This window comes from Elephantulus edwardii, unplaced genomic scaffold (genome assembly GCF_000299155.1).
Source record: "Elephantulus edwardii isolate Elephantulus edwardi_28Jun2011 unplaced genomic scaffold, EleEdw1.0 scaffold00396, whole genome shotgun sequence".
Taxonomy (NCBI): Eukaryota; Metazoa; Chordata; class Mammalia; order Macroscelidea; family Macroscelididae; genus Elephantulus; species Elephantulus edwardii.
Genome location: NW_006400146.1, coordinates 937,507 through 949,142, shown reverse-complemented (window position 1 = coordinate 949,142; position 11,636 = coordinate 937,507). Strand labels below are relative to the sequence as shown.

The window sequence follows — 11,636 nt, the reverse complement described above, 5'->3', positions numbered from 1 at the left end:
TATTTTTATTTTAACAAAAGTTTACAGAATAGTTAGATTTTCATTCATTCATTGTTGCACATTTTTACCCTCTCTCCCCTCCCCTTCCCCAGCTCACTTTAAAAAAAAAAATTCATTCATTGTTGTACAACTTGCAATCCTCTATGTATGTATTTCAAGAGTTAGCCACACATATAGCCATTCTCTGTGTCCAAAAAGAGAAGGTAGTTTAGTATTTATAACAACCAAATGGCTATTATAATGTAGTCATATAATCTTTGTCACTTTCACATTCTAATCTGCCTGCTGTTCCTTGTTCATTTACTTAATGATATTAGGCTATTGTGATTTGAATAAAATGGGACAACGTACTGTAGTGAGTTACATAGTGTTATCTGGAAAATAAGTGGTTGGAACTCACTGTCCGTCCACTCCATGGAAGGAAAATAAGGCAGTCTGCTCCTATTAAGATTTACAGCATATTCACACAATGGAATAGTACACAGCATGCAGGAGCAATGATTTTGTAAATTCTTACCTAACACGGGAGGAACTGGAGAGAATTATGTTGAGTGAGCTAACTCAGTCCCATAAGGACAAATACTGTATAAGACCATTATTGGAGAATGAGTACAAGGATCCAGGGAGCTTAATTATAGGGTCACACATTTTGGTGGGTGGGTGGTTGGAGGGATGGGTAAATGAAAAGGGAAGGATCTGGTATGAAAAATAAGGTATATGAACTTTATGAACTTTGTATGTAAACCAGTATAAAATTAAAAAAAAAAACTTTAAAAATTAAAGAAAAAGTATTTACAGCCTGTTAAATCTGAGAGAAGGTGGTCATAAATGGAAACCGACTTGAGGGAAATGAGTGTTGGTTTTTTTGTTTGTTTTGGGAGTTTCTTAGCTTGTTTGTTTTTATGTGAGAGGAATTCTCCAAGCTAAGGTTACAAAATTCCTCTTAGGTTTCATTGTTGAGTGTTTACAGTGTGTTAAAAGGCTGTTTTACTCACTGAAAGCCACCTTTTCTGAGGCTAATCTAATATTCCACCCATCTCAATCACAACATTTTTGTCATGGCTTTGCTTTTATATTCCTTATTCTAAACAAAGATACCCTTGCCTGATATGTAGCCAATATCACACAATATAAATGTTTTGATCTTTCATTCTCTCCTAGTCCTTTCTCTAAAAGAAACTACTTATTATTCTAAGGTATTGTCTTTGTCTTTTAAAATCTAAAAGGTTTTTAGAAAGCCCCTAAGAAACCCTGTAGGGATTCGGATTTTGATTGTACAGATTTAAAACACACTGAGTCTTCCCACTCGAGAACATGGTAGTTCTCCCTCTTATTTTTCTCTTATGTTGTTCAGTAAAGTTTAAAATTTTTATAGTTACTATGTTCCAGTAAAGTTTAATACTTTTTTTTTAATAGTTACTATGCTTTCCATCTTACTTCACTTGTGAATTCTGTGATTTGGGAGTCTTACTAATGCACAAGAGAACTATTGATATTTTAATGTCATCCTACATACAGTTACCTGATTACACTCTATCAATTCTAAGAATGCTCCTTGGAGGCAAAGATGGCGAAGCTTCATTCCTCATGCTTTCGACACCTAGATAGGTAAGGATATAACCTGGAAAGGGACAGCATGCTTGGAAAAATGGAGGGTTAGCAAAGGAGAGGAAGAGCCTCGACAAGATGAATTACCCAGTGATTTCAGCAGTGGGCTCTGGTGGGTCAGATATGATGAGGATGGCACAGGATGGGGCGGGGTTCAGGTAGGCTGTTTATAAGCCAAGAGTTGTATTTGGTGGAACCTAACACCCCCACCATAACGGTATTTTTCTTGGATGTTCTGAACAGACTTTACATTCTTTTAAAGAGTAAAAGTTGTGTTGGGTTTTGTTTTTTGGGTTTTTTTCTTTTTTTATATTTGTACCTCATATTTTGTTTTATTGTCTTTTGCTAACTAGGATATTGCCTTATGAAGGATAGACCCATGGACAATGGTTAGTATAATGTTGAATAGTGACAGTAATAACGAACTTACTTATCTCATTTATGGCAGGAAGAGAAAGCTTTCCAGGGTTAACATTAACACTCTCAGAACTCTGATGACCTAGTGGCAAGAAGCTGCACTGCAATCCCCAAGGCACGCAGTTCAAAGCTACCAACTATCTGCGAGAGAAGAAAGGGCGATTGCTTCTAGTAGGATCAACTGCTTCTGAAAACCGGTCGGAGGGTCAGGTATGGATCGGTTCTGACTCTATTGTACACACCACCACCACTAAATGTGTGACTCATTATGTTTCTGATGGATACCTTTAATTATACTGTACAAATTCTTCCTATTCTCACTTTTCTTACTGGTTGTTTAAAAAAAAAAAAGTAGAGTCTTGTATTTCTACATGGTTTTTCTGTTTCCTGACTGATTTGTTTTATTCTCTTAATAAGCAAAAGCCTTAATGTTATTAATTTTCTGCTAACTGCAGCTTTGGCCATTTAAATTTTGATATATAGAATTCTCATTTCCCTAATAGTTCATTACGCTAGAGTTAAATTGTTCTTTAGAAAGAGCTCTGGGGCTTGGATCAGGCGGCAGCCAAGTTCTATCGCTCAGCCATGGCCAACATCAAGGCTCAGGACCCTCGCGGCAAAAGAAGGAGGAGCTGCAGAAACAGCTGGACGATCCGAAGGTGGAGTTTTCCCAGCTGCGCGTCGCCGAAGTGACAGGTGGTGTGGCTGCCAAACGCTCCAAAATCCGAGTTGTCCGAAAATCCATTGCCCGTGTTCTCACTGTTATTAACCAGACTCAGAAGGAGAACCTCGGAAAATACTATAAGCGCAAGAAATAGAAACCCCTGGATCTGCGGCCCAAGAAGACACGTGCCATGCGCCAAAGGCTCAACAAGCATGAGGAGAACCTGAAGACCAAGAAGCAGCAGCGAAAAGAGCACCTGTACCCACTGCAGAAATATGCAGTCAACGCCTGAGCTCCTTACATAAATAAAACACAAAACTGGAAAGAAAAAAAAAAGCAAGAGCTCTGGAGCCCAAGCTGTGCTGCCAAACCAAAGGTGGGAAGTTTGATAGCAGGGTCAGCTATGATTCGGGTCCATCTTGACAACAATGGGGTTTAGACCTTTTATTATGTGAATTTAGAGTTTTTTCAAGCAATGCTTTTGTTGGTTGTTACTATTGCTACTTCCCAAGTTGTTACTAATCTCTACTTTTATTTCATTGTAGGCAGAGCATGTAGCCATAAGAATTCTGTCCTTCATAATTTCGTGTGAGTTCCTTCAAGGCATCATACGTGATCAATGTGGCTGCTTCTGTGGTGCTTTTTTCTTCCTATATCCGTCGTGCTGCTTTTAAAAAAGTATGTATTTTTTAATAGATAATTAAGTTCATTAAGTACTTATTAAAGACTATTTGACTTATGCAAGATCAGTAAAAGTGTTTTCATTTTCTACCATTATATTCTTACCAGTTGTTCCTTATATTCCCAAAAGTCGTTGTTTCATATATTTTAAGGTTATTTTCATGTAAAAAGAGATTCAGAACTGCCCTTTATCAATTATGAAGTCTCATTAGAAAAAGAAAATAAGACCTTCTTGGTCACATTTCATATTTTTATGGCTTTTAATTCCACTTGGTCTGAAAGTCCAAGATTACTTCTTATGTTGTTCTGCTTTTAATTAGTAAACTTTGTCCTTTTAGAAGAAAAGACTTTCATGAGTCTGTGTTGTAGGTCTAGCTTAGTAGCCCATGTTTGTACTTTCTTTGTAGTTAGGATGAAATATTTGTATTGTGACAAACTAATTTAGTGAACATTTTACAATGAAATTCTACTTCACAAAATGCTTTCGTATTTCTGCTTGCTCTTCTCAACTTGTGAAGTACAGGGGCGTGGATATTATTTCTATTTATAAATTGTTATGTTAGGTCAAGTCAGAATTGAGCCGTAGTTGATCCTCCAGAGGGTGTTCATTAAGTAGCATGGGAAACAATTTATCACATGGAGTAGCTGGTGAATTGGAACTCAGTGCCTTTGGGTTGACAATGCAACGGCTTATGCAAAGACACAAATAAGGAAATTTGAAACTGTGTAGGTTATATAAGTTTCCGAAGGACATTCAAGTAATATGTGCAAGTGCTGATATTTAGCCAGAGGAGACTCCTAAGGTCCATAGAATAAGTGCCTGGTGACCCTGTGAACAAGCCAGAAAGCAAGCCTGACTGATCACCATCTCCACTACTGTTACAGTCACTGTGTCAATCCATTGCATTGAGGGTTGTCTTCTCCTTTGTTGACTCTCTCTCTGTTTTACGAAGTATCGTGTCCTTACTGGTCTCTCCTGAAAACGTGCCAAAAATACTGACCCAAAGAATGTTACTATGAAAACCACAGCTTTTACAAATGTACAATACACCCCTGTGAAGCATCAATAATCAAGATGAACTATTTGGTCAAATTATCTGCCTTTTTGCCAGTAAGAAAGCTTATAATACTTATTTATGTTGACATAAATGTTATGTTTGGCTATACTTCTCTGATCTTATTTTATGCTTTATATAATTTACACTTCCCTGTTATTTTCTGTGCTTCATATGCCGGGTGATTTAGGCCAGGCCGAACATTCTTTTTCTCTCTCCATTGACTTGAAAGATGCACATCTTACTTTTCTTTCCAATAATGATGCTTGATACACAGCAAAGTACTTTTAAAAATATTTGTCTAACAAATGAACTTTAGAACATTAAAAAACCCTTGATAATCTTTTGAGCCGACTCCACAGTAAATGAGGTTTTGTGGCATTTTTATTATTTTTGGAATCTGTAAGCATAATCTTGAGCTTTGTTATCAGCATTAAGTTTTAAATTTTTTATTTAAAACGGTTCATACTTATTAAAGTATTGATTTATATTACACATTTCTCTTCCAAATGCAAACTTTGGCATTTGAATTTACTGCTATAATTAAAGTTACAATTGTTTACATCTCATTTTATGTTCCATTGGTTTCATTATTGTCAGTCTCTTAACAGCATTTACTTCCCTGTTGCTTGATTTTTAAGTCTGATTTCTCCTTCCGTTACCTGCAGCAGGTTTTCCTAATCATTCCCAGCAATTCCAAGTCAGTATTTCTGGGGTAGACTTGTGATGCTGCATTTCTAATAAATTCCCAGGTAATACCGAGACTCGAGGCCTGACACTGACTTGCCCTCATCCTCACCCAGGTTCCTCAGTGAAGGGCTGTGTTCTTTTCTCTTGCATATTTGAGAATCTCTTACTTTTACAGCCAAAGGCTACTTAGCTATTTTAAATTTCTTGGGATCCTTTCCCCAATTTTTCTAATAAAATCTTGTATGTTTTATAGCAATATGTTATTTCATACACCATTGCAAGGTAGGGGCATGGGGAAAGGCCAATCTGGATCTCAACTGGATGACAATGAGAGATATCAATAGCATACGTTGGAGATTTTTTTCTTATTATTATCATTAAAAGATAAAAAAAGCCAAATTGTTATGGAGAGGAGCATCTTCATTAAAGTTTCCTAGAGTATTGAAAGTTCTTCCCATTCATGAATTGAGGATCATTTGTAAAGTTTGGGTTGTTTTAAGTTCAGAAGTGTTCTTTATCCATCTTTGATTAATACTGTGTGCTTGACAATCTCCCATGCCATTTAGCGCCTCTGAAAACTCACTGGAGGGCCAGCTATGGGTCAGTCCTGACTCAACAGCACACAACAACAATGTTCTAACATTTCTTGTTTCTGCCTCAAGAGCGTTTAGAATCCATAGATTGGTCCTAGGTGATGAAACTGTCATTTCTTCTGTATTTTTAATCTTTATTTCATTAAGATAGTGCAATATAGGGCAAGGTTCTATTGTTCATAGGCTTACTATGAGCTTGAATTCACCAGTAGCTCTATGGGAGAAGGTAGGTCATCTCTCTTAAAGATGTATGGCCTCAGAAATCCAATAGGTAGTTCCTATGAGTTGGAAATGATTCAGCAGCTTAAGTTATTTATTTTGCCTCTTTATTCTCCACCTTGACAGACCTTATCTACATGAATGGTTTTATGAAAATGTTAATATCGTTTCAACTTCCAAAGCAGATTATAATGCTCATCTAGAATTCTAAGTTTTTTAATAAACTTTTCTTGGCTAACCTGTCTCCTTTCCCAAACAATCCTCTTTTTTTTTTTTTAACCTCTATTTTTCCCTCTGGTTTTTCTGTTTCCTGAGTCAACTGAAGAGGCCAGATTTCCAAAAGTTGCTTTGTATTCCTGTGGCCATTATCTTGAAAGACAAACTTTTATTGTAAATCTTTAGAAAACTCTGCCCTTTTTTCTAGTTGACTAAGATTTTGTTATTTTCAGATTAACAAAGGGGCCAGTGTTTGTCAAATAGATGAAGAATCTATTGATTTGTGTGTTAACTGAATTCTGTGCATCTGGATAATAACTTGCTTTGCAGAATTTATAGGATAATTCTCTATGTCTAATCATCCATAAAGAATGCAGAAGGCCTTTACAAAAACAGAGGAGAAAGAAAAAAACCAATGTGGATGTCAGAAAAGACTTTGGGAACTGTATGAGAATATCAAGAAGCCAAAACAAAGGGAAGAAATTAAGAGGTAAGAGTTGAAAAGAGGATTGCAAGGGCGATATGAAAGACAAAGAACTAAAACAAAATATGCAAAGAGCTCAAGTCAGAAAGACCAATAGATAAGAACTTGCTCAGCATTTCTCAAGCTGAGAGAATAGAGAACACATTCAACCCTTGAGTTGAAATATGAAAGATGCTACGAGTAAAATCTTGAGGAAGCATCAAGAAAAAAGAGAAAGAATATACCGAGTCACTGTACCAAAGAGAATTGGCTGACATTGTACCTTTTCAAGAAATGATTAAGAACCAGTGGTAAAAAAGAGAAAAGTTCTAACTGTACTGAAGGCATTGGCAAAAAATAAGGCACCAAGAATTGATGAAATATTAATTCCAACAAACAGATGCAGCCCAAAGCATGCTTACCAGAATATACAGAGTAATCTGGAAAATAGCTATGTGGTTGGACGAGACCTATATTTAGTTTCATTCTCAAGAAAAGGTGATCCATCAGAATGTGGAAATTATGAAACAATATTAATATCACATGCAAGTAAAATCTTGCTAAATATTACTCAGAACTGGCTAGAGCAATTTATCTACAGAGAATGATGTCAGAAATTCATGTTAGATTTAGAAGAGGCCATGGCATGAGGGACATCATTGCTGATCTTAGATGGATCTGGGCTGAAAGCAGAGAATACCAGAAGGATTTCTAGTTGTTTCATTGACTATGCTAAAGCATTTGACTGTGTGGAGCATAGCAAGCTATGAATAACTTGAGAAGAATGAGAATCCTGGAACACTTAAAGATGCTCATGAAAAACCTAGACCAATAGGCTGTTATGCAAGGGAACACTGCATGGTTTAAAATCAAGAAAGATATGTGTCAGAACTGTATGCTTTACCGAAACTTTTTCAATCTGTATGCTGAATAAATCATTTAAGGAGCTGACTTTTATGAAAAAGAATATGGTATCAGGATTGGAGGAAGACTGATCAACAACCTGTGTTGTGGAGATAACACAACCTTAATTGCCAAAACTGAGGGGGATTTAAAGTGCTCGATGCAGAAGATCAAAGACTACAGCCTTCAATGTGGATTACATTTCAACATCAAGAAAATAAAAATCTTCACCTCCAGGCCAATAGGCAACATCATGATAGGTGGAGAATAGACTAAAGTTGTCAATAATTTCATCTTACTTGGATCCACAATCCACACCCCTGGTACCAGCAGTCAAGAAATCAAGACATATTTCACTGGGAAAATCTGCTGTCAGGAGCTTCTCTAGAATAGGAAAGAGCAATTATATCAACTTAAAAACTAAGGTATGCAAAACAACTGTGCGATATTATCTCACCCCAGTCAGAATAGCAAAATTTAACAGAACAGCAAGCAAAAAATGCTGGTGAGGTTGTGGAGAAACTGGAACCCTTATTCACTGTTGCTGGGAGTGTAAAATGGTGCAACCACTATGAAAGGCTGTATGGCGTTTTCTCAAAAAGGTGCAAATAGAAATACCATTTGACGCAGCAATTCCACTACTGAAAATTTACCCTAAAGAAACCATAACTGCCACCCAAGCATATATATGCACACCCATGTTTATTGCAGTTTTGTTCACAATAGCTAAGAGCTGGACACAACCCAAGTGCCCATCAACAAAGAAATAGATAGAGAAGCTCTGTTATATTCACACAATGAAATACTATGCAGCATTGGAAAAACAAGGAATTAATTAAATACTATGCAAAATCGATGACCCTGGAGGACATTATGCTGAGTGAAATATCTCAGTCACAAAAGGACAAATATTGCATAGGACCGCTGTTGTAAAATGGGACTGACATCGGGGTTGGGGGAAGGCAGAGAAGGACGGGAGGAATGATGTATACTGCATTGAAATAGATGAGGGAGAGAACTGTTTAAAAGGGATATATGATTGGGTATTATTGTCATGACAGGAGTCCAGACTGAAGGCTGCACAGTGGAGTGGACTTGGGGGGAGGAATTGCATAACAATGAAAGAGTTTTTATTTTACTTTTCAAGGAGAAGAGTTAATTGGGGGGAGGGGATGGGCAGGGAGAAAAGTGCAACAATGAATGACTGAAAACCCTAAAAAAAGAAAAACAAAAACAAAACCAAACAAACCAACCCAACCAAAACCAAAAACCTAAAGTATGCCTCATTAAAGCCATGGTCTTCTCAACTTCTTGCTATGCATAGAATGTTTGACAAGGACTAAGGATGACAAAAAGGGAATTGCTGCTTTTGGGTTGTAGTGTTGGGAAAGAATACTGAATATCCCAGGGACTACCAAGAATAAAAACAGTTCTGTCTTGGAGAAAGTGAAACCAAATCGCTCTTTGCAAGCAGGAATGGTGAAACTTTCACATACTTCAGGCATATTATTAGGAAGGGCCAGTCATCGGAAAAGGACATCATGCTTGGGATGATGGAGGGGTGTCAGCATGAGAGAGAAAGACCCTAGACGAGACGGATTGACACACTGATTGCAGCTTAAATGTGTTGGATATGGTGAGGATGGCACAGGATAGGGCAGTTTTCAGGTTCATTGTTCATATAGGGTTGCTAAGAGTTGCAGTTTATCCAAAGACACATAAAAACATCAACAACAACAAAAAACCCCACACAATAGCTTTCCCAGTGACTATTCTGCCAGTGTGCTTTGTTGTGGCTTGCATGCTGTGGTGCAATATTTCAAACATCAAAAGAAGAAGACCTGGTTCAGGACAGGGGGACATTCAGAGTGGCCATACACAGGGTCTCTATGAGTTGCAGGTGACTTGGCGACACATAACAACAGCAGCAGCAACAACAGCGTCACCATGGTTGACAGATTTCAGTAGAGCTTCTGGACTCAGAATAAGAAGCAGAACTGGCCACCCACTTCTGAAATAATAGACCCTGAAAACTCCTATGAATAAAAACCTAACAATAACAACAACAACACAGAAATCAATTTAATGTCCTCAATCCCTTTTTGTAATAGGTGCTGATCATCTCTGTTTGCTCCCATAAAAGTGAATGAAAACTCAAGAAATTAAACCTTTATTAAGTAGGCACGTTTTTCTAAATGTAAGCCTTTTTTCTTTAATCGTTAGACATATTTATATTTAATTTTGTATAGCACTAGTTTGTCTTGGGGAAAGAATGATAAATCACATATTTTTATATTTTTTCTCTAGTAAAAAGAGAAGCTAGTGGGAGAAAGATTTCCATATGTTCTGATTTGCCCAAGTAGATATTTCTCGACTGACTGGTCTCTGGAAATCATTGTTGTTTACTCAAGATTTAACTCAAGAGGCTAAAGTCATAGGTAAATATTAAGAGGGAATTGACAAAGGCATATTAAATCTAAGCAATAGACTATAGTTCCATAAGAGAAACACATTATTATGGTGTTAACACAGCAGAACCAACTGCCTTCTCAGTGCTGAAAGCTACATAGCAGCCAGTGCTATCTTCACTTCACTTTGCCCTTCCGAACTTTCTCTACACAACAGATAATTTAGAAAGGCACAGTAATATTTAATGCACAAAAGAATCCCATTTATTCATGAGTATCAGATTTTAAGCATCCAGGTTTTTTTAATTTCTTTTGCTGTGAAGTCGGACTGCTCCTTAGAGTCAAGGATTCTGAAGCTTCGTCTGACATACTTTGGGCATGTTGCAAAGAGGGACCAGTCCTTGGAGAGGGATGTCATGCTTGGGAGAGTGGAGGGACAGCATAGGAGAGGAAGACCCTTAATGAGATGAATCGATTCTGTGACAGGGGTGGTGGGAATGAGTATGTCAGAGACGGCGGGGTTGGCACAAGATAGAGCAGCATTAAGGGCTCTTGTGCATAGGGTCACTATGAGTCACAAGCGACTCGATGGCACATAACAACAATATTACTGTTGGCTGCCACAGAGTTGCTGTCTAACTCAGAGTGACTCATCCCATATACAAAGGAATGAACGCTACAGGGTTTTGTATCATCCTTATTACCAGTAGTTGAGGATCAGATCTTTGTTATCAGAGGGTTCCCATCGACTGATATTTGGAAGGAGATTGTCAGAATTTTCTCCCTAATCTTTCTCTGGGAATTCTGTTGAGATTGCTTCAGCACTACAGTACTGTTTTACTGACAGCACATTGGTGATTGCTATTGAAGTACATTGCCAAGGAATCGAACCAAAGTCTTTTGCATAGAAGATGAGAAGTCTACCACTAAACCACCACTGGTCTCATCTCTTACTCAATAATATTTTGTACTTGGGCACACACTAGGCAAAACTGTTTTAGATCCATAGTATTTAACCAGGCAAAAGAGAAGATGGAGAAGGGTCCTCTACTTCTAAATTTTCAATATAGTCTAACATGTTCATCATGACAAGCATCAAACTAAAACAAAACTTTGCTTCTCCAAGAATATTAAGTCAAAAGGTAGATTGACCTAGGAGGAGAAATATTAGTCCCTTGGGCAGTAGAAGTATGGTTACTTGATATAACTCATTCGTCCTTAGGTAGGGACTAAGTGCTTAACTAATGACCAAAATAGGACTTCTTTAAAATAATAACAAGAAGGAATGAATGAATAAAAGAAAACAGAAAGAAAAAAGACAAAAAAGAAATAACCATGGATCTGTATACTAAGGTGTCCTCATATAAAATCTATATACCAGTGCAAATTTTATTATATTTTAGCTAATGGACTTAATCAGATAATTTTCAAGATTCCTTTTAGATTTAAAAAAAGTTCACTTTGTGTACCTACAAAGGTGAATTTCAGGAAATTCAAAATGTAAAGACAACCTCCCAAACTTTAGGGTAAACAGAAATCTCAAGAATTCTAATTTAACATGCAAAAACTATGAATATTCACCACAGACAAATGAATAATAAATCACCCCTGAGTTGAAGTGCTTGCCATGCAAAATTGCCTATTTCCTAGTACATCCTGAAATCTGTTTTTAAATTGTTTTTTATTATTTTTGCTCTAGTGACGGTTGCTCTTCACAGA

The 11,636-nt window shown here is 37.1% G+C and overlaps 1 pseudogene; it reads left to right on the top strand.

The window, feature by feature from the left end:
* The first annotated feature begins 2,610 nt into the window (after window positions 1–2,610).
* On the top strand, window positions 2,611–2,981 carry LOC102853459 (annotated as a pseudogene).
* The last annotated feature ends 8,655 nt before the right edge of the window (window positions 2,982–11,636 follow it).